At 48.7% G+C, this 23,614-nt stretch overlaps 2 protein-coding genes across 2 annotated transcripts in view; both read left to right on the forward strand.

Annotated features, from left to right (window-relative positions):
• Nucleotides 1-23,614, forward strand: part of LOC308572488 (putative CENPB DNA-binding domain-containing protein 1) — a 258,614-nt gene that overhangs the window by 73,619 nt on the left and 161,381 nt on the right. The gene's annotated exons all lie outside the window — the stretch shown is intronic.
• Nucleotides 22,833-23,614, forward strand: part of FAM222A (family with sequence similarity 222 member A) — an 86,090-nt gene continuing 85,308 nt past the window's right edge. The window contains exon 1 of the mRNA XM_081168566.1: nucleotides 22,833-22,986. The gene's annotated coding sequence lies outside the window, so the exon portion shown is untranslated. The remainder of the gene's footprint in view (nucleotides 22,987-23,614) is intronic.

The following is a 23,614-nucleotide window of genomic DNA, read 5'->3' on the forward strand; positions in this document are numbered from 1 at the left end:
TATAATATTAGCTCAGAAGGACCAGTCATGAGCAGGAAGGCCTGGTGCCTGCGATGGACCTTGAGGCCAAGGCCCTTTGGGTCACCAGTCAGCTTTTCAGTGGAGAGGGACTTCTGCAAGATCTCGCCTCCCTGGGATCCACACACCTCCTTCCAACCTTCCTAAGAGGAGGTCTGTGTGTCTGTGTAGCCCCCCACCCCCAGGAAAGGGATGGAAGGGAGCATGTGATGGAAAGGGGCCATGGGGCTCTGGAACTGCAGGCGGCTCTCAGCAGCAGACAGGGGAAAGTGTTTTATTATCCTGGTCATTAAAAGCACCATTAAAATCAGAACTATGGGGCAGGAGGGGCCCTTTGAACCGCAGCCTCACACCCACCCACACACCGGCACTCTGGGCCGGCCTATTGCTCTCTGCTGGATGTCGGATTTCCTTCCCCTCAGATCTCCCCAAATGGCCCCCATTTGCCCACCACGCTGTCTGAGTTTTGTCCCTTTGTGGCCTCACCCAAGTGCTCTCTTCTCAGCATGCTGCACCATCAAGTCAGAGCGCCAGAAGGTTCTTCCAAGTGGCCTCCCCTCGTCCTCTCACCTTCAGCGTCAGATGCTTACCTCCAAGCAGCATACGCCTATATTCTGCATTTTGCCTTATCTTCATTTGGATTCACACCATAATTATGTTATGATTTGTTGTGACTTGACTGCTTTAAACAAATAAATTTTATCTACTTGGCTTCAAATGCATTCGCTCTTGCTCAGCTTTCATCGCTGTCTCCTCTATGAGCTTTTCCCCGGACTTGGCCCCACTAGTCCAGACCAAAATCCTTTCTGAGTGAACTCCCAACCTCTTAATGGACGTTATCAATGAGACATTTCACATAACTCCGGACCTGGTGATTCGGAGTCTCAAGCTAGACGGCTCTTTCTCCTGCCTTCACCTTCTCCTTATGTTCAGGCTGTAAATGTTACCTGTTTGTTGGAGGCTCATAATCAGCATGATGTGCATGGTGGGGGGGGAGCACCGCTTGGCTGTGAACCAAACAAAATCCATCTTCATTGCGGCCAGCCCTTCTTTTTCCTGCTGACCCTTCCCGCATTAGGAACATTGCTGGCGCACCCTTTGTCATACGACTGCTCTTCCACCAGAGGATTTATAAGGGAGAGTAGGCATCCATCACAGGGCCACGCAACCATTCATAGACTGGATACATCTTCATTAATCTTCCCCGTGTGTTCCAGGTCGCTGGGGACAATTCCTTGGAAACGAAACCATGCACTCCTGATGAGGAAAGGGACCTCTGCCCATTAGTATCCATTAAACCCAAAGTACACACTGCCAAGCAAGAGAGAGATGTGCTGAGGGGCGATCCTGGACTCCAAATGTCACTTGCTTCCTCTATCGCCTAAAGAAAGGCAGTGTGTGATTTTCTGATATCTTGGGCCTAACTCAGCCTTGCCTAGCCTTGTCCCCCGGGGGTGTTTAGGACTGCAATGGGAGGAGGACACCAGCCTGGGGAAGGCTGTCTTCGCCAAGTGGTTATTTATGGCCTGCATATCTCACCTGACCTCCAAGAAAGTCAAGGCAGCATACACTATTCCACTTCCGTCCCTATATTTTTCCTCACAACAGCCCTGTGAGGTAGGTATGGGCAAGAGAGAGCGATTAACCCAAAGTCACCTAAAGAGTTTCATTGCTGAATTGGGATTTGTCATTGTTGTAGTGAGTATTTCTTTAATTACTTTTATAATGCCAAAAAAGGTTGTCTTTGCGTAAACAAATAGTATTCGTGTTATTTGAGTGTCAAGTTTAGTTCCATATTTGCCATGCCTGCGACGAGGGCTGTCTTCAAAAAGATGGCTGCACTCTCTACATAATAAAGGGATGCCAAATGATATGAAAAGTGCCTGGAGGTTCTAGTCCTTGTTGAAATCTCTAATTATTTGTAGCTTTCTCCATTGTAGCTGCACTTCCGAGTGACTGGTGTCAAGGGTCCAGTGTAAGATTTTGGGCTGTTTTCCTCTAACTTGCAATTCCTTTCTAAGATGTCAAGATAATATATAAGACCAATTCTTTTCACAATATTTCTATATTTGTATCATCAAAAATATTCAGTAGCATTGATTTTGGACAGCAAATGGTCTGAGTGCATGGGATTCATTCCAATCTGTTACCTCCAAGGATGTGGACAGGCTGCTTGGACGAGTGAAACTGACCACCTGTCTCCTGGATCCTTGCCCATCCTGGCTAATAAAAGCAAGCCGGGAAGGGCTGGGCGATGGGCTCTGCGGGGTGGTGAATGCTTCCCTCTGTGAGGGAGCCTTCCCAGACCCGCTGAAAGAGGCAGTCATTAAATCGCTTCTTAAAAAAACATCTTTAGACCTGGCCAATATGGCCAACTATTGCCCAGTCTCAAATCTTCCATTCTGGGCAAGGTGATTGAGCGAGTGGTTGCTGAACAACTCTAGGCACGCCTGGAAGAAGCGGACCATTTGGATCCCTTCTAGTCTCAAGATTCAGGCCTCATCATGGGACTGAAATTGCCTTGGTCGCGCTGGTCGATGATCTCTGGCGGGTTAGGGACAAAGGTGAGAGCTATAATAATAATAATAATAATAATAATAATAATAATAATAATAATAATAATAATTTATTACTTATACCCCGCCCATCTGGCTGGGTTTCCCCAGCCACTCTGGGCGGCTTCCAACTATGCTGCCTTGACTTCCAACCCTAGCTGTTTCCTAGTTCTGCTGGATTTCTCAGCAGCCTTTGATACCATCGACCATAACATCCTTCTGGACCGTCTAGAGGGGCTGGGAGCTGGGGGCACTGTTATACGGTGGTGTTGGGGAATGAGTGTTCAGACCCCTGGGCTCTCACTTGTGGGCTGCCTCATCCTCTAACCCATGCTTTTTAACATTGCGTAAAGCTGCTAGGAGATATCATCAGGTTTGGGCTGGGTGTTCATCAATATCCGGATGATACCCAGCTCTACCTCTCTTTTAAATCAGAAACAGTGAAGGTGGTGAATGTCCTGTGTCTGGAGGCGGTTGGAGGATGGATGGCGGCTAATAGATTGAGGTTGAATGCTGACAAGACAGATGTACTTTTGGGGGGGGACAAGGGGCAGACAGATGTGGAGGACTCCCTGGTCCTGAATGGGGTAACTGTGCCCCTGAAAGACCAGATGCACAGCCTGGGAGTCATTTTGGACTCACAGCTGTCCATGTAGGCGCAGGTCAATTCTGTGTCCAGGGCAGCTGTTTATCAGCTCCATCTCATATGCAGGGTGAGACTCTACCTACCCGCGGACTGTCTCACCAGAGTGGTGCATGCTCTGGTTATCTCCCGCTTGGACTACTGTAATGTGCTCTACGTGGGGCTACCTTTGAAGGGTCCTGGAAAGTACAACTAATCCAGAATACGGCATCTAGACTAGTGGAAAGACAGGCGAATTAATATCAGTGTACTGGAAGAAGCAAAAATCATCAGTGTTGAAGCAATGATTCTTCAACATCAACTTCGTTGGACTGGTCAAGTTGTGCGGATGCCTGATGATCGTCTTCCAAAGCTACTACTCTATTCTGAACTTAAAAATGGAAAGCGTAATGCTGGTGGTCAACAAAAGAGGCTTAAAGAGTGTCTCAAGGCAAATCTTAAAAAATGTAGTATAAACACTGACAACTGGGAAAGACTGGCCTTGCAAGCACTCCAGTTGGAGAACAGCCTTTACCAAAGGTGTCATGGGTTTTGAAGACACTCGAACTCAGGACGCAAGGGAGAAACGTGCTAAGAGGAAGGCAAACTTGGCAAATCCACACCGTGATCAACTCCCGCTCAGAAACCAATGTCCCCACTGTGAAAGGACGTGTGGGTCCAGAATTGGACTCCACAGTCACTTATGGACTCATTATTAAAACTGTGTTTATGGAAGACAATCTTCCTCGGCTACAAGTGATCACCAAAGAAGAAGATAACACCGGTCCTGAAAGACCTACATTGGCTCCCAGTACGTTTCCGAGCACAATTCAAAGTGTTGGTGTTGACCTTTAAAGCCCTAAACGGCCTCGGCCCAATATACCTGAAGGAGCGTCTCCACCCCCATCGTTCTGCCCGGACACTGAGGTCCAGCTCCAAGGGCCTTCTGGCAGTTCCCTCACTGCAAGAAATGAGGTTAGAGGGAACCAGGCAGTGGGCCTTCTCCATAGTGGCACCTGCCCTTTGGAATGCACTCGCATCAGATGTCAAGGAAATAAACAACAACCTGACTTTTAGAAGACATCTGAAGGCAGCCCTGTTTAGGGAAGTTTTTAATGTTTGAAGTTTTATTCTGTTTTTAGTGTTCTGCTGAAAGATGCCCAGAGTGGCTGGGAAAATCCAGCCAGATGGGCAGGGTATAGAAATATTATATTATTATTATTATTGTTGTTGTTGTTGTTGTTGTTGTTATTATTATTATTATTATTATTATTATTATTATTATTATTATTTTGAACCAGAGCTGCTTTGGTCCTGATCCAATACTGAAGTCACTGCACTATGGGGCTGAAAGGTAATCAGCTCTCCCGAGTCACATGCAGCAAAACAACAGCTGGTGTCTTCCCATCACATGCAGCCCTTCTCCTGCCTTCTTCTACTCCAATGGTTGCTGGGCGCTGACAGAGAAGATGTGGAAACGCAGCATGCACAGAATCATGGAACTGGAGAGCTGGAAGGGACCCTGAGGTTCATCTAGTCCAGGGGTCGGCAAGGTTTTACCTGCCTGGGCTGGTCAGGTCCTGCAGAGATCTCTCCGTGGGCCAGATCGTGCGCATACACAAAAATTCCGGCGTCTGGGCATGCGCAGACGCGATTTTCAGCACTGCCAAAGCGAGTCCCCGGGCCGGTTTAGCGCAGCACGCGGGGACTCGTTGAGCGGGCGGCTTGGTTCGGGGGTGGCTTAGGGGCCGGTTAAACTACCCCCGTGGGCGGCTGGTGGCCTATGGACCACAGGTTGCCAACCCCTGGTCTAGTCCTACCCTCTGCAGTGCAGGAAGCGCAGCTAAAGAATCTCTCCCAAGTGACCACCCAACCTCTGCTGAAAAGCCTCCGAGGAAGGAGAGTCCGCCACCTTCCCAGGCAGCCCATCTCACTCTCAAGCAGCTCTTCCTGCCCTGCCTGATGTTTAGTCAGAATTGCCCTTCTTGTAATTTGAAGCCATTGGTTTGGGTTCTACGCTCTGGAGGAGCAGAAAACAAGCTGGCTCCGCCCTCCATGTGGCAGCCCTTTGGATATGGGCGCAGCCAGGATTTTTGATGGGGGGCAAGCCTTTTGAGGGGGGGCAGGCTTTTTATTGGGGGGGACCTCAGTTTGCTATGTATTTTTATTGGTTTTTATTTATGGGGGGGGGGAGCTGCCCATGCCTTCAGGTATGTGAAGATGGCTCTCATATCAGAGGTGGATTTAGGGCAGTGCAACCGTTCCCCCCACACGGGACGCTGAGCCGAAGGGGGTGCCACAGGTGTTGCAAATATGACGTAGTGCACACACAGAAGGCAAGGGGCTGGGGTATGTGTGCTGGGTTTTGGCCTTGCACAGGGCACCCCTAAAATTCAAAAGTCCAAAGCCCCAGCTCATATCACCTCTCAATCTTCTCTTCTCCAGGGCAAACATCCCCAGCTCCTTCAACCATTCTTCATGAGGCTTGGCTTCCAGACCCTTGATCATCGTGGTCACCCTCCTCTGCACATGTTCCAGCTTGTCAATATCCTTCTTAAATTGCAGCACCCAGAATGGGACACAGTACTCCAGGTGTGGTCTGGCCAAGACAGAATAGAGCAATACTATGACTTCAGCAACAGTCCATTGGGGTCCTAGGAAGACCTTCCCCATATCTGCGTGGTTGCAGATCCCCCCCCCCCAATTTCTTCTGAGATGCAGGAAAGACAGCAAGTTGGGTGAGCTGGAGATTGCTCTCTGGTTTTTTATTTTATACAGACATTCCTTTTCTAGAATTGCAGCATAGAACAAGAGAGAAAGAGACACAGGAGCTTCATGGGGGGGGGGGTGCTGGTGTGATGCTGCTGGGTGACTGGGGAGATTGCAAATTAGAAAAAGTCAATGTTGAATTTTCCCCATTTTATTTTAACAAGACATGCTTCCCTTAATGCAAAAAGCTCCATGCACTTTGGGGAAACACTTGTGGGAAGGTGGCTCCCGTTCCTCGCAGACTGTGCTCAGAAGCACAGGAAGGTCCAACTTCCTTCCTTCAAGCTGTTTCAGCCCCTGGCAAAAGAATTGCTGGACGTGGCAGCTCTTTTTTTGGGCGGGGCGGGGGGGGATATCGTATCCATGCCATCTTTGTTCCAAAATCAGTATTCTTGACTTTACCAGGGAAAGGGGGTCCCTGTCTTCTGTGGGGCCACCCAGCCTCTCTCTCTCTCCCCCCCCCCCCCGCCTGGCCTCTGGGCCACATCACTTCTGATAGGTCCTTCTGCTAGACTGAACCCCACCCCCCACTCTTAAAGGGCAATTACTCCCTTGCCTAGAGGGACTCTTATGTAGAGCAGAACCATAATTATCATTAATAATGAGAAAATGGGCTGGCAAAGAGCCAGGCTGTGATCTATTTGTGTAACTGCTATGGGGGAAGATGGCTTCATACCGCTGGGAGGACAAAGCCTCCCCACCCCCAGTGTAATCCTGAGACTGGGGACAATGGTCTCCTCTTCCTTTGCTGAGAAGGATCCCTCCAAGATCTTGGGCAGGGGTCCTGCTGAAACGTAAATGTGGGGCCTGCCTTGAGAGTGGGGGGTTTATTACCAAAAAAGCCCCCACAGAGTGTTATGGCAAAATCCGTGGCCTGGAGTACCACTTTCTCAGATGCCCCCCAAACCTTCTACCACCCAAAATCTGCTTGTCTTTCGGGCTCTTGGTTGGTTTCAGTGCAGCAGGGGGAGTTGACCAGGCCCCTCAGGAGTTTTAGGACAGTTTCTCTTGGAAGGTGCTGCTCTGCCACAGATTTGTCCTTTAACCAGGGCTGTTTTCTCGCTGGAACACAGTTCTGGCCCCTCTCAGGTGGACGGCATTGCCATTCTGACAACAAGGGAGGCGTTCATGATGAGTTCCTGCACCTCTTGCACTGCCTTAAACTGACGGCTTGTTTTAAATGGTGTCTTGTTTGGGGGGCACATCTTGGTGAAAAGCAGATCTACACATTTTATAAATAGATACGTTCCTGCCTCTTTCCTCCTTTTCCTTGTTTAGTCTGCTGGTTAAAGGCCTCCCTCGTCCCGGCTCCTGAGGCTCACGGGGCAGCTGGGAACAGAGACCCTGCCCTTTTCCCTCCCGTTATTTATCTTTTCCAGTTTGGAGGGGAGTTGACCCACAGAATCCACATCAGGATGGACACCCGGGCTCCTCTTGAGGGAGTGGTGCCTGCTCCAGGTTGAACTCACTTGCTGGGCTGCGGTGGGCTTACCTGTGTGAGGTGAGAAGCAGCAGCAGTGACTGGGTGCAGGTGACCATTTACATAGCTGTCAACTTTTCCCTTTTCTTGCAAGGAATCCTATTCGGAATGAGGGACTTTCCCTTTAAAAAAGGGGAACGACAGCTATGCCTATTTACATTTCTCATAATATGTTTTTTTTTCAGGATTGGGGTAGAGAGCAATTGAAGTCTTAGCTAGATTCACTGAGCAGGTGCTGCAGCAGGTGCTGCTCAGAGAACTAGGCTGGGGCAGAGGTGGGTGAGAGGGGGCCCAGGGCAGGGGTTGGCTGTGCTTCCTCACAGGGCCCCAAGAGGCGCTGATGCCAGCCCTGCCTGCCAGTCCTGCGCCCAGCTCGGCACCACCACTTAAGAAGGACGTTGACAAGCTGGAAGGTGTGCACCAAGGAGCGGGCTCAGTTTAGCCTGGGAAAGAGGAGGCTGAGAGGAGATATGATTGCCGTCGTCCAATATCTCGAGGGCTGTCACCTGGAAGAGGGAGCCGGCTTGTTTTCTCCTGCTCCGGAAGGGAGGACCCAAACTAAAGGATTCAAGTTACAAGAGAGGAGATTCTGAGAGTGGAACGGGAGGTGGTCGACTCTCCTTCCTTGGAGGTTTTAAGCAGAGGTTGGATGGCCATCTGTCAGGGATTCTTTATCTGTAATAATAATAACAACAACAACAACAACAGTAATTTTATTATTTACACCCCGCCCATCTGACTGGGCTTCCCCAGCCACTCTGAGCAGCTTCTAGCATGTATAAAAACATAATAAAACACCAAACATTAAAAACTCCTGATATAGGGCTGCCTTCAGATGTCTTCTGAAAGCTGCGTATAGTTGTACCTCGGCTCCTTTTTTAAAAAAAATGATATTTATTACTTTTTCAACATTTTCAACACAACACTACAAACAAAAAAGAAAAGAGAAAAAACAATACAAATACAATACAAAATAAAAACGCTACATGACTAACAAAACAAAGCAAAAACCAACAAAAACAATTTAAAAACACCTCAAACATTTTCAATATCTTATATTTCATTCACTTATTTATAGCGACCTCCTCACACCTCCCTTTTTGTATTCCACTTCTATTAATTGTTTCAGCAATTCCTTTCCATCTTACTCTGTTTTCTATCCTATAATTAACACATTCTTGCCTTATTTTTCCTTTAATTTTCTATTAATCTATTTATACTTAATTCCTTATGACATTTCTACTAAAGCCATATAACTTCATTCCAACATTTTTCTAACATTCCTTAATTTTACAATATTTCTATAAATAGTCTTTAAACTTTTTCCAGTCTTCTTCCACCGACTCTTCCCCCTGGTCTCGGATCTTGCCAGTCATTTCCGCCAATTCCATATAGTCCATCAACTTCGTCTGTCATTGTCCAACACTTCAGTGTTTTCAAGAAGCAGCCATTCTCTCAACCAGCAAAAAGCAGATGGTTCGCAACGAAATTTAAAGGTCTGGCAGGGCAGGTCCACCTCCTTCTTTGGCATCCATCAATATCTTAAGTTTTACTCGAGGCTTCCTGCCCTGCCAAACAACTCTAAAAACATCCCTCTGCCACCTCCTGAAACAATCCATCCCATCCAAAGCTTGCAATGTTTGAAACAAAAGCAACATCCCCAGCAACACAGCAGCCCTCATCCCCACCACAGTAACTCGGCCCAACAGTAACAACTTCTGATTTGTCCATATTTCCAAATCCCCCTTCTCTTCAATCCAACATCCTTCACAATTATCCTTAAACAGATTCACATTTTTGGTGGTCATACTAACCCCCAAATACCTCTCTTTCTCAACTGATGTTAGTCCTGTCGCCTCCTGAAACTCTGTCAGGCTTTCCTTTTCCAGTTCAGATAGGGCTCTGGTCCTCAAATTCATCTGTTCTTCTTTAAGTTCAATCATAATGAATGTCAGCTTATGTTCATCTGTTTGTATGGATGGGACTCTCCTCTCCAGTTGTATTGCTTTAGAATCAGCAGCAAGGGTTTTTTCCCTGACTTCATCTGCAGTTTGCCGTATCAGAGTAGATTCCTGTGTCAGTTTCTGGGTGGTTTCTGAATTGGTATTCACCTTTTGTTCCAAGCTATTTAAACTTTCTACGATTAAGTCAATTTCAATATTTGCAGCATCCATTTTCACATTTATCACGTCTGTTTTCTTGTGAAGTTGTTCCAGCGAATCGTTTACAGTGGTGCCCCGCAAGACCAATGCCTCGCAAGACGAAAAACTCGCTAGACGAAAGGGTTTTTCGGTTTTGCATTGCTTCGCTAGACGAATTTCCCTATGGGCTTGCTTTGCAAGACGAAAACGTCTTGCGCTTTTTTTTAAAGCCGCTTGAAGAGGCGCAGTTGTGACGGACCGTGCTTCGCAAGACGAAAAACATCGCAAGATGAAAAGACTCGCGGAACGAATTCTTTTCGTCTTGCGAGGCACCACTGTATTTTCAATAATGCAGCCACTAAGGCCTCTTCTGTCAACATCCCGACTGTTTTTTCCTTTCCGTTTGCCATAACACTTAAGAGATTCAAGGTCAATTCCAAAGTCTCACACTTTTTTATCTTGCAGCTGGAAATTCCCCTAGCCCAGCTCCTATAAAGTAACCAATTTCAAAAGCTTCCACTAAGGGAAAACAGTTTCTATTTGTATCGGTCAGTATGTCCTCTTTTAAACACAGTTTCAATAATCCAAAGTTAGTTTCAATTTTCAGTTACTTTCCTCCTTTTTTTTGAAAACAACCGGAAACAGTAGAAACAATGTATTCTCTTGTTTAGCTACCTGTCAATGAACGTTCTAAACACTGTCAATGGACGTTCCAAAAAACATCAATCCTGCTAGCAGCCCGTTTCCAGGGTCAGAGCGGTGGTATTTTAACTCTCTTAACTCTCTCCTACAGGCATATTCAGTCCACCACTTCCCCCCCTCTTCTCCTGTCTCCAAAAAGGGGGGGGGGGTTAGTTCTTTACCGATGGAAATTTAGTTTTTTACAAAAGGCTTTCCAAGACTTTAGCTTGCAGCCTCCTTGCTTCAGTTTATCTACAAAAGGGGGAGGCGGACTTCCTGTATTGAACCTCCCCGTTTCGATGCCAGATTAAACGTTTAAAAATCCAATTCTTCCCAATTCAGCTCTACTCACGGGTAATTACTTTAGAGTCAAATTGTCCACAGGAAAAATTCAGTGCTCTCCGACAACAGCTATGCGGCTTCGCTCCGTGGAAAAAGCAGACAATTCAAAGCACCGCGCCACTCACCCCACATCGCTCCGGATCCCCGAAACCGGGTTTCCCCGCGAGTAGGGGAGGCGCAAAAGGTGCCCGCCGAATCCCACGTTCACAGGCTTCTCCCGCCTGTGATTTTTATGGGTCTCCGCCTTCGCCGTGGCGGTACAGACCCAAATTCCCACGGGGCAAATTCCTCCCGGTCAGAGGAATTCAGCCATTGCCGGAGGCACCAACCCGGAAGTCCGGCTCCCGAACACCTTGGGAGTCAAACATTCCGGCTCCCAAACGATCAAAAACTGGAAGTGAGTGTTCTGGGTTTTGAATGTTCTTTTGGAAGCTGAACGTCCGATGGGGCTCCACAACTTCAGATTGGCAGTGGCGTAGCGTGGGTTGTCAGCACCCGGGGCAAGGCAAGTAATTTGCGCCCCCTAACCCGTGGATTTTAGCACCCGAGTGCGAGCGCGCCCCCCCCATGTTGCACCCGGTGCGGCCGGCACCCTTGGCACCCCCCACGCTACGCCACTGTTCCAACGTTCAGCTTCACTGGATGCCCACGAGTTATATTGTACAGAGAGAGGGATAAAAACTTTCCTCTCTGTCCACTCTCTCCTTGCCATGCCTTAGTTTTGCAGGCTTCTCTCCTGTCGCCTCTTGCTTGCCTTTTCTCTAAACTAAAAACAAACCCAATGCTGCCGCCTTTCCTCAGGGCACTGGCTCCATCCCCTTGCTTAGATTCCCTCTACCAAAGCTGAAAGCAGCCTGAAGTTCCTCCTGATCGTGAATGGGAAACAGCTGGCGAAGCCGGCGGCCTGCCAGGGAAGGGATCTCTTCCTAACCTGCTCCACGGAGCCCATTCCTTGCAAGCACTCCGTGTCCCTCGGATGGCGAGCGCCTTTGGAAACGCGGAGCAGGCGCTTGCCGGCGAGCAGCCCCCCCCGCCCCTTCCCAAGCTAATCCTTTTAAAACCGAAAGCCCCTTAACCCGCTGGCGAGAGGCTTAGCCGGGCCTCGCCCGCCCACCGGCTTCCTCTCGGAGGTTTTTGGGGAGCGCAGGGCGCGGCGAGGCCCGGCGGCGCGTCGGGGTGCGGAGGCTGCCCGTGCCGGCCAGGCGTCGGTGGCGGCGTCGGCGCTGCTGCAGCGGCTGATCCTCCTGCAAGCAGTGAGTGGAGCGCAGCCGCAGCGGCGGCGGGGGGCGCGCGCGCGCTAGGGCGCAAGGCTGGCGGTGGCTGCGGGGAGCCCAGCGGAGGAAGGAACTTGTCCCTTCCCTCTGGACTCGCGCCCCCCCAGATGTTGCGCCCGGTGCGGCCGGCACCCTTGGCACCCCCCACGCTACGCCACTGCAGATTGGCTTCCTGCAGCCAATCCAAAGACGCGCTTTGGAAGTCGAACGTTTCGGAAGTTGAACGGACTTCCGGAACGTATTCTGTTTGACTTCCGAGGTACAACTGTAGTTCTTTATCTCCTTGACATCTGATGGGAGGCCGTCCCTGCATTGCAGGGGGTTGGACCAGATGGCTTTGGGTATATCTTCAAACTCAAGCATTCCATGATTCCCACTCCAGAGCTGCTCAACTATCAAAGAGAAATAAAAGCCTCTGGGCTGGGCTGCCCACACTCCCTGCAGAGACTTCCCCCTCACTCTCCCTCCCCCCCCCATGCACACCCACATGGGCCACCCACCCAGTCCTCCCTTTGCCGTCTCTGAGCTCCCTCTTGCAGGCAGGGCGGCAGCAGGCCTCCTCCCTCCGCCCTGGCGGCCCCTTGCTCTGCCTTCCTTGCCTCCTTCCTCTGGCATTGCATCTTGCTCAGGAGAGACCTGGCAATAACAAAGAGCCCCTTATGACAGGGCCTACACAGGATATGAAATGCATGCCAGCGAGATAAGCCGCCATCGCCCGTCAGTCATCCTGTATCTCTGGTGGCATCAAAAGGCGCGTGACGAGCCACAGCCAAGAGCCACAGCCAGCTTGGATTGACGCCGGGCTCTTTCGCCTCCTCTCTTTTCTAGACTTCCACCCCCCTCTTCCCAAATGCTGTTCACGGAGGAATAAAACCAGAATACTGTAAAGGCACTTCCAGCAGGCTGCTTTTAGCCTCCTAATGTGCGGAAGGGAAACGAAGAGAAGAGAGATATGCTGCGGTGGGACTACTGGGAGGATTGGGATCAGAACTGGGTGCAGTTTGACAGGGTAACAGACTTCCTTGGGAGGTGGTTGACCCTCCTTCGCTGGAGGCTTTTAAGCAGAGGTTGGGTGGCCACCTGCTGGGATTCCTGCATTGCAGAGGACTTGTTTTTTTAAATTTATTTAATTGTTTTTTCAATACAGACATCAACCGCAAAAAACACATACAACAAAAACCACAATAACACTAATAATACAATTTAACAATTCAGATTTGGATACACTGATATACCTTTTAACAATATTTCCCCACCTCTTCTCCCCCTACTTCCCACCACTTTCCGCCTTATCGCTTAAGTGTTCCTTCCAGATTTCTTCATATTTATCCATTCTTAATTTGCGTCAATATGCAATTCGTTCGTATGTAACTAGTCTGTCCATATTGTCAATCCCTGTGCTCAATGGAATCTTTTTGCAGCTCTTCCAATTCATCAAAACAGGTTTTTTTGTTTCTAATATGGCACGGCACATCCATTTTTTTTGCATTGCAGAGGGTTGGACTAGATGACCAAAGACCTCATCCAAAGCCTTACTGGTGGACCCGTCTCCTGCAACCTCAGCTGTCCATCCCCCCCAAACCCCACATCCCTGAATGACTTCCTGTGGACTAGAGGCAGCTATACAGAAAGCACAGACTGTCTCCTATGCCAGGATTTGACTGTAAGAGATTTGTTGTGGCTGAATAACTCTTGGAGACTATAAATAAATTGCAGGGGGGGGGATCAACACAGCAAATAAGCAGCTGACTTCTTGACCTTGACATCCCTGCATGTGGGAACTGATCCTAAATTCAGCACTGATGTAAAAATACTGCAACTGCATGTGGCCTACACATTTATCCTGCGGTGCACTTTATTCTGAAAAACTGTCACCTGGTCACTCTTCCTTAGGCAAGAACTAGCAGGCTCAGTGTACATAGCATTTTAGAGGGTGATGCAAGCAAAGGTTCTCTGCCCTGAACAAATTTTGACAGTGTGCAGAGATGCACAGACTGTAACCAGAATTTCGGTAGATTTCTCCAGAAAATTTGGCTGCCTTTCCAAATCTGGGGCTAACTATTTTTGTTTTGTATTGCCTTTATTTTGTCAGTACCGATAGTTCTCGTTTCAGTGCAAGGCCTATGGTGTTCTTTAACATTTGTAGGTCATTGCATTGCACCATGGGTTTTGTAGTCTTTAAGGCTTTATAAAGAGCAAGCCACCCACTCCTCTCCCTTTCTTTTTGTGCTTCTTTAGCTTGTAAGCATGGAGATGGCTGGGGTTGTGGGTGAAATGGTTAAAATATCATAAGGCTGCTGAATCCTTCCCAGCTGCTGTTCTGGGTGAGGAACTGCTATTAATTAAAACCTGAGTGCTGGAAGGGCAGGTTGCGATGCAGAGATGCGGTTCCTCTTGGCACGTCCTTCAGCCTATTGTCTTCTCTGCCAATGTGGGGAGGGTTTTGCAGAGGGTAAGAAGCAATGATCCCCACGTATTGATGGCCGAGCAAATCAATGCTATCTCCCTGTTCCATGCGTAGGCACCCATTGATTTTTGTTGTTGTTGGTACCTCTCTGTTTATGTAATGTCTGAACTTTGCACAACTCAACCGTTTAATGTGCAGAAAAGGAGGCCTGTTGCCATGAAAACAGATCTCTGGATGACAGCGTAATGCCGAGTTCTCCTTCTTTCCTTGGACTGCACTGAATGTATTTTAACCTTGATAAGTCAATAACTTTGTACAAAAGGGAGCAGAAGCTGATAGGCTTTGAATGCATTGAACCCCCTCCCCCCCCCCCGGTTTTAATTCCCAGGAAATCGCTCCGTCCTGCAGACCGCTGAAAGCCATTTGAAATGGAAAAAGGCTGACATTTTGAACGCCAAGAAGTGGCCTGTTTTTGCATCCACAAAGGATGCAGGGGGTTTATTTTATTTTATATCTTTCCTGCTTGGTAAGAAAGGCAGTAAAGCTGGAGAATGATGGAGGCAGATGTGTGGGGTGGCGTGTTTGAGGAAGAGGCCTCCACTCTCCCTTTTCCAACTGCATCAGGAGGGAGACAGACGGGGTGGGGGGGAAGGATTGACAGAAGCCTAGAGGGGAAGCCTTTGCCAAAAGCAAAGAGGGCCCCAGCCGGAGGGAAGAGGTTGTGCTTGCCTGTGACTGTCCCGTGAACAGTCTGAGGGACTGGCAGGGGACCCAGAGGGAATGGAAAGGGTGACATGAGGGTGAGGTGATCAGGTTGTGGGAGATTTGGGGACCACCCGTGAATTAGTCTGGGCCCTGGGCGGGAGCCAGGAGGCTGATGGGGGCTGCGCGAGAAAGCGCATTAGGAGGGGGGTGGGACTGCCATCAGTACTCAGGGATGGGACCGCTAGCAGTATCTATTTATTAGTATTGTATTGATTTGTCTTTGCCTTGATACTTTTAGTGTTGGATTTTTTATATTTATGTTGTTGCTTTAATTTGCTGCATACCTCTTAGAGATATTTTCTATATTAAGTGGTATAGAAATGGCCTATAAGTAAGTAACTGTCCTCTATAGCTATGGGGCAGATCACATGCTTGGTGTGCAGAAGAGTGACTAGTGGGGTACCACAGGGTTCTGTCTTGGGCCCGGTCTTATTCAACATCTTTATCAACGACTTGGATGATGGACTCAAGCGCATCCTGATCAAATTTGCAGATGACACCAAACTGGGAGGGGTGGCTAACACCCCAGAGGACAGGATCACACTTCAAAACGACCTTGACAGATTAGAGAACTGGGCAAAAACAAACAAGATGAATATTAACAGGGAGAAATGTAAAGTATTGCACTTGGGCAAAAAAAATGAGAGGCACAAATACAAGATGGGGGACACCTGGCTTGAGAGCAGTACATGTGAAAAGGATCTAGGAGTCTTGGTTGACCACAAACTTGACATGAGCCAACAGTGTGACGCGGCAGCTGAAAAAGCCAATGCAATCCTGGGCTGCATCAATAGGAGTATAGCATCTAGATCAAGGGAAGTAATAGTGCCACTGTATTCTGCTCTGGTCAGACCTCACCTGGGGTACTGTGTCCAGTTCTGGGCACCACAATTCAAGAAGGACACTGACAAACTGGAACGTGTCCAGAGGAGGGCAACCAAAATGGTCAAAGGCCTGGCAACGATGCCTTATGAGGAACGGCTAAGGGAGCTGGGCATGTTTAGCCTGGAGAAGAGGAGGTTAAGGGGTGATATGATAGCCATGTTCAAATATATAAAAGGATGTCACATAGAGGAGGGAGAAAGGTTGTTTTCTGCTGCTCCAGAGAAGTGGACACGGAGCAATGGATCCAAACTAAAAAGAAAGAAGATTCCACCTAAACATTAGGAAGAACTTCCTGACAGTAAGAGCTGTTTGACAGTGGAATTTGCTGCCAAGGAGTGTGGTGGAGTCTCCTACTTTGGAGGTCTTTAAGCAGAGGCTTGACAACCATATGTCAGGAGTGCTCTGATGGTGTTTCCTGCTTGGCAGGGGGTTGGACTCGATGGCCCTTGTGGTCTCTTCCAACTCTATGATTCTGTGATTCTATGGTTCTAGGTCACAGAGTCAATTCCAGGCTATCCGGGGATAAGAGAATAAGAAGAGCCTGCTGGATCAGGCCAGTTCCCGCTTCCCCAGTGCAGCATCTAGTTATCTCCCGCTTGGACTACTGCAATGCGCTCTACGTGGGGCTACCTTTGAAGGTGACCCGGAAACTACAATTAATCCAGAATGCGGCAGCTAGACTGGTGACTGGGGGCGGCCGCCGAGACCACATAACACCGGTCTTGAAAGACCTACATTGGCTCCCAGTACGTTTCCGAGCACAATTCAAAGTGTTGGTGCTGATCTTTAAAGCCCTAAACGGCCTCGGTCCTGTATACCTGAAGGAGCGTCTCCACCCCCATCGTTCTGCCCGGACGCTGAGGTCCAGCGCCGAGGGCCTTCTGGCGGTTCCCTCATTGCGAGAAGCCAAGCTACAGGGAACCAGGCAGAGGGCCTTCTCGGTAGTGGCGCCCGCCCTGTGGAACGCCCTCCCATCAGATGTCAAAGCAATGAATAACTACCTGACATTTAGAAGACATCTTAAGGCTTTTCAGGAAAGCTTTTAATCTGTGATATTTTACTGTATTTTTTGTTTCTATGGAAGCCGCCCAGAGTGGCTGGGGAAACCCAGCCAGATGGGCGGGGTACAAATAATAAATTATTATTATTATTATTATTATTATTATTATTATTATTATTATTATCTTGTTCTCACAGGGGCCACCCACAAGCAGGACCTGAGCTTAAAAAGCACTCTCCCCTCCAGCGGTTTTGGGCAATAAATCATAAATCAGCTGCTGCATCCTCCTCAGCCTGCTTGGTTGCCCCTTTCCCGCTCGACAATATTCATGTTGTATTGCAAATGCAGTCGCACCATGGATTTGCATAATGGCATTAGGATTCCGGCAGCTTTGTTTTCTGTTCCTTTCCTAGAGATTCCTAACCTGCCATTTGCCCCCTTCCTTTTAATGCTGTATTGTTTTTAACACTTGATTGGGAGCCGCCCAGAGTGGCTGGGGAAACTCAGCCAGATGGGCGGGGTATAAATTTATTATTATTATTATTATTATTATTATTATTATTATTATTATTATTATTATTATTCCTGGCTGCTGCACACTGGTTCATCATCTTCACTAAGCTCTCTGCTGTGACCCTAAGGTATCGCTCCTTGTCCGTCACCGGCAGTTCAGACCCCTTGAGTATAAGAAATTAAGAATTTGTTTTGCCCCCCACATCATCATCATTTATTGAATTTATATACCTTCCTATACTCTGAGGTCTCAGGGTCTCATCATGTGTCATTTTACAGTTGTTTCCTTTGAATTGGACTTGCAATTTTATCTCTGAATTGTGCCTTTGGAGCTCTTAACAATCCCTTTTTATTTTTACAACCCTGAACAATCTACTATCTTCAGCAAACATGGCCACCTCACTACTCACTCCTAACTCTAGATCATTTATGGACAAGTTAACATCTTCCAATATCTAAAGGTCTGCCACATGGAAGATGGAGACAGCTTTCTGCTGCTCCAGAAGGTAAGATCTGAGCCAATGGATTCACAGGATTAGAAAGGAGATTCTGACTCAGTATCAGGAAGAACTTTCTGGTGGTAAGAGCTGTTTAACAGTGGAACAGACTCCTTTGGAGGGTGATGGACTCTCCTTCCTTGCAGGTTTTCAAGCAGGGGCTGGATGGCCACCTGTCAGGGATTGTTCAGCTGTGACTCATGAATTGCAGAGAGTTGGACTAGATGACCCACGGGATCCCTTCCAACTCTACAGTTTTATGATTCAAGAGATGCCAGTCCTTGGGAGACTCCACTTTCTATCTCTCCCCTTTCAGAGAGCTGTTCATTTATTCCTACTTCCTGTTCCCTGATGTTTAGCCAATTCCTGATCCAGAAGAGGACCTCTTCTGTTATTTATTGACTGCTAAGCTTACTTATAATAAGGGACGTGGGTGGCTCTGTGGTCTAAACCACAGAGCCTAGGGCTCACCGATCAGAAGGTCAGCAATTCAAATCCCCGCGACAGGGTGAGCTCCCGTTGCTCAGTTCCTGCTCCTGCCAACCTAGCAGTTCAAAAGCACGTCAAAGTGCAAGTAGATCAATAGGTATCGCTCCGGCGGGAAGGTAAATGGCGTTTCTGTGCGTTGCTCTGGTTCGCCAGAAGCGGTTTAGTCATGCTGGTCACATAACCCGGAAGCTGTACGCCGGCTCCCTCGGCCAATAAAGCGAGATGAGCGCTGCAACCCCAGAGTCGTTTGTGACTGGACCTAACGGTCAGGGGTCCCTTTACCTAAGCTTACTTAGGAGTCTTAGGTGAGGTACTCTGTTGAAACTTTTTGAAAGTTCATGTATGCTGTGTGATGCGTAAGACCTCTGCCTGGCACTTTAAAGCGTTGCTGCCAGTCAGAGCAGACACCATTTGGCTAGATGGATCAACGGTCTGACTCTGTGCAAGGAAGATTTGTGCACGGATGCTGGGGACGGAAAGAGCACCAGCTTGGCATGCAGAAGGTTCCAAATCTAGCCTGCAACATTTTCTCTATGTAGGGTTTGGAAATGATGCCCTGTCTGAAAATCTGGAGAGCTGCTGCCAATCATTGTAGCCAATACTGAACTACTGTACAAAGACACATCATCTGACTCGTATACAGCAGCTTCCTGTGATCCCATACCTACAATAAAGTAAATATACATATTTGCTTACTAGGGATGAAAGTGAAATTTGTTCCATCCACATTTTAAAGTAACCCAACCTCATTCACTGGTCCCAGATTTACATGCAGATTGAAGGACATCAAACGATTGAATGAGAATTTTGTGGTGCAGTTTTAGTTTCTAGATTGTGTGCAAAATACATGTATTTTATTGGGAAATGTAGTATTTTTCTGCATACAGAATGCAGATTTTTCGGGATTAGTTTTTCAAAATGAAAAAAATGTGTGTGGAATTTACGAGGTGTTTTTTTTTAATCTACAAAAAATGGACTTGTGATTGAGCACATGTGAAACTGGATGAAATTCACAATGCAGCCAAAATAAGAATCATTCAGTCAGAAAGAACCACTCTGGAAAAGATTCCAGCATCCTCTTCTGACAGTGGTCAGCCAGATGCCTGCGGAGCCTACAAGCAGAACCCGAGCGCAACATGGATTCTCCTCGCTTGTGATTGGCAGGAGCTGGAACTCAGAAGCATTGCTGCCTCAGGCCACAGAGGCAGAGCAGGTGGCTAAGAGCTGCAGGCGGGCAGCCTTCTCATCTGCAAATCTGCCCAGTCTTCTGCATTGCAGCCATCCCTAATGACATGTCAGGCTCAATTAAAAGCAATGGTGTTAAAAAGGTGATCTCCAATTAGATTTAGATTTTAGATTTGGGAGAGAGTGAAGCTCTTCCCTGTTTGGCAGAATCTCAGCTATCAAAATGAATCTACTACCCAGGATGCTGTTTTTATTCCAATCAATTTAAATTGTAAATAATTCAGGCTACTTCAAAGAATGAAAGGAGGATATTTCTAAATTCATCTGGCAGGGGGGAAAGCCAAGAATTAAACATAAAATTATGATAGATATAAAAGAAAGAGGAGGCTTTACCCTGCCAGACCTGCAACTGTACTATGATGCAGCCTGCCTGTGTTGGTTAAAAGCATGGATTACATTGGATAATGCAGACTTAGAAGGTCATTTTTTAAAAATTCAGCTGGCATGCATATCTCTGGAATGGGAAGGTGAAAATTTATAAAAGTTTTATGAATCATATTCTAAGGAAGAATTTGTATAGAGTTTGGGAGAAATATAAAAATCTGCTGGAAAGGAAAACACCTTTGTGGCTATCTCCTATCGAGGCTATTACAATTAAGAGAGTCAATATGGATAGACAGGGAATTGCTGCACTTTACAGAGAGGGAACCTAAACTGAAATCAATGGACAGTGTAAGGAGCCATGTTACAGACTGGTTACAATATCATGTTGCATGAAATGTTTAAAATAGACAGGAAAAATAGTTTTTCAGACCAAAGCTCACAATTTGAAAAAGAACTTCTACAAAACAAAGAAAAACTTTTATCTAAAACATACAATCTAAAATGCTCCCTGCAAGGCCCTTTCCACCTGGCCTAGGGGGTGGGGCCCAGATTCACCCAGCCTTCTATGTTAAATATGTATTCTGTAGTTGACCTCCTTTGTAATGTTTTATTTTGAAATCTTTAAGATACAGTCATACCTCATGTTGCGTCCGCTTCAGGTTACGTCTTTTCAAGTTGCGTCCTGCGGCAACCCGGAAATACTGGAACGGTTACTTCTGGGTTTCACCGCACGCACATGTGCAGAAGCACTAAATTGCACTGCGTGCGCAGACACCACTTTTCTGGATGCAAACGCTTTGAGTTGTGGACGTGCCTCCGGGACAGATTACGTCCGCAACTCAAGGTTCCACTGTAATATTTTCTTCTGTTATGTTGCTTTGACTGTATATATATTTGACTTTCTTCAGATTGTTTTATTTATGTTTTATTGATTTAATATGCTGTAAACAGCTTTGAGATTTTTCTTAAAAATATAAAGCGTTATAGAAATTAAATAAATAAATAAATAAATAAATAAATCAAAAGACGAGCTTGTCAAAGCCTCTATGACAGTTTGGGCAATAGATATAGGACATAATATAGATTTTAATCTCTGGGAAAAACTTTGGAAGAGTGATCTGATGTTTACAGCATGTTATTCTTTGAAGAACTACTTGAAAATGATTTACAGATGGTATTTAACTCCGAATAGGCTTGCTAAGATGTATAAGACGGAATCAGATAAGTGCTGGAGATGCAATGAGGTTGAGAGAACATTCTTTCATATGTGTTGGACCTGTATGAGGGTAAAAGAGTATTGGGAAATAATTCATAATGAATTGAAAAAATGTTTTAAAGTACTTTTCAAAAAAAAACACCCACACACCCGAATCCTTTTTGTTGGGTATAATTCAGATGGAAATTCCCAGATGTCAAAAAAGGTTATTTATGTGATTACTGCAGCCCGTGTTTTGTTAGCACAAAAATGGAAAATGAGCGAGGTCCCAACTAAAGAAGAATGGCAACTTAAACTGATGGAATATGCGCAGCTTGCGGACCTAACATATAGTATAAGGGAACAAGAAGAACATACGTTTAAAGGAGATTGGAAAATGTTTATTGCTTATATGGAGGGAAATTGTGTACACTTGAAAACGTTGCCAGTATTAAAATAAATTCAACAGTGTAAATAAGTCTTGATGGATGTAATAATGGAATGCTGAATGGTTTAGTTTATGTAAAATATGCAGAGATTTATAATATGCAAAATGAACCATGGAAAGAGAAGTCATTGATATTTTAAGGTTCCTTAAATGAGTATTCTAAATTATAAAACAGAAAATTATACACACACGCATAGTGTTTAGAAGGAAGATGTGAGTTTTTAGTTTGCAGTTGCTGTTTTAACATTCCAAAGCCTCTCCTTGCTTTATCTTTTTTTGAGGGTTCTTTTGTTTAACAAAAGTCAATCAAGCAGCGTGGGAATGTCTCCCGCGCGGAGTCCCGGCCGGGGAGTCGCCTTCCGCCTCGGCGGCTCCCGCGCTCGAATTTCCCGCGCAAGAGCCACGTGGCTTGCCGGCAGGGGCGGAGCGAGCGCGAGAGACGCTTCGTGGCGTCGCCGGGGCAACGGCTGCCGGGGAGACGGGGGCGGGGCCGAGCCGCGTGCGCCTTGCGCCGGGGAGGAGCGCGCGCGCCCCGCCGCGCCTGGCCGCCTGCGCCCGGCTCGCCTGCGCTCAGTGTCGCCGGAGCCGCCGCCGCGGACGGAGCGGGCCAGGAAGCAGCCGCCGCAGCGCCGCCGCCGCCAGCCGGGCAGCCAGCCGGAGGCCCGGGCCGTGGAGCCGCCTCCGGGGATGCGGAGCCGCCAGGACCCGGCTGCCGCCTAGCCTCGCCGAAAACCGGATTTGGGCTTTGCAGCCGCCGCCGCCGCGCCCTCGCCGCTTCCAGGGAACGCCAAGCCGCCGCCGCCGCCTTGTCCTCCGTTCGCTCCGCGCCGGGGCGCCGCTCGCCTTCCTGGGCGCCGGAGTCGGAGAAGCCGCCTTCTGCCGGCGTCGCCCGGAGCGCCCTTGGCCGCCTGTCGGGGCGCGGCGCCTTTCCTGCGCCCCGGCGGCCGGCGAGGGTCGGGCGCACACAAAGGGAGCAGCCGCCCGGCGGCGTCCCCCGCTGCCGCCGCCGCCGCCCGCCCTCCATGTCGCCTCGGCCCGGCGGCGCGCGGCCCCGGCGGGAGAGGAGCGCGGCGGGCGGCTGGCTCCCCCGGCCCGCCGTGCCGCGGCGCGGCCCTCGCTGCCCGTGAGGCGGCGGCCCATGCCCGGGGGCGGCGGCGGCCGCTGCGCGTCGCCTGACCCCGCGCCGACTCGGCCGCCCTGGACCTCCGCCTCGCGCGCTCTCCGGCCAGGACCTCCGTCTCTCCCCGCCGCGGCTCCATGGCTCCCCGGACCACGCGCCGGCTGCTCCCGCCGGGGGCGGCCTGAAGAGGAGGAGCGCGGCGGCGGCGCTTGCCGGGTAAGGGCCGCGGGGCGACGGGGCTCCGGCCTCGGGGCGGGAGGGAGGAGGCTGCCGCGGGCCCGTCCTTCCCTCGCCCCCTCCTCTCTTCCTCGGGCTTCTCCCTCGCGCCTTTTGTTAGCCCCTCTGAGCGTTTTGTCGGGTTCTGCTTTTGCCACCAAGCTGCCTCTTAGTTGACACGCATCTTTTCGGGGCTCGCGAGCGACAGCCCTGCCAGGTGGGTCGCGCGGAGAAATGTGAAGTGCCTGCCCCAAGGTCACCCCAGCCAAAGGGCGCCTGTGGCCCCCCAGCCCCACAATAACTCCTTACTGCCGTCCCATCCGCCTTGCTTCACGGGGGGCAGCCTGCCGCTCCTGCTAGCGGGGGGGGGGGGCTTGCTGGCTGAGCTGGGGGCGCCGGAAAAGGCTGCTTTGGCCCAGGGGCAGTGAGAATCTCCTTGCCTGCCTGGAAGAGCCTTTTTCGCGGGGGAGGGGAAGAGGCTACTACCCAGGTGGCCTCTTATTGCCTGCTATGGAATCTCTCACTTTGTGGTAAAGGGCTGGAAATCTTTCCTTTGGATGATTAATCTGCTCCCCTCCCCCATAAAATTGGAATGAGTGGCAGAATTGCTTCTGCTTAGGCCGGTGAA

The sequence above is a fragment of the Podarcis bocagei genome, assembly GCF_964188305.1.
Source record: "Podarcis bocagei genome assembly, chromosome: 13".
NCBI classification, from domain to species: Eukaryota; Metazoa; Chordata; class Lepidosauria; order Squamata; family Lacertidae; genus Podarcis; species Podarcis bocagei.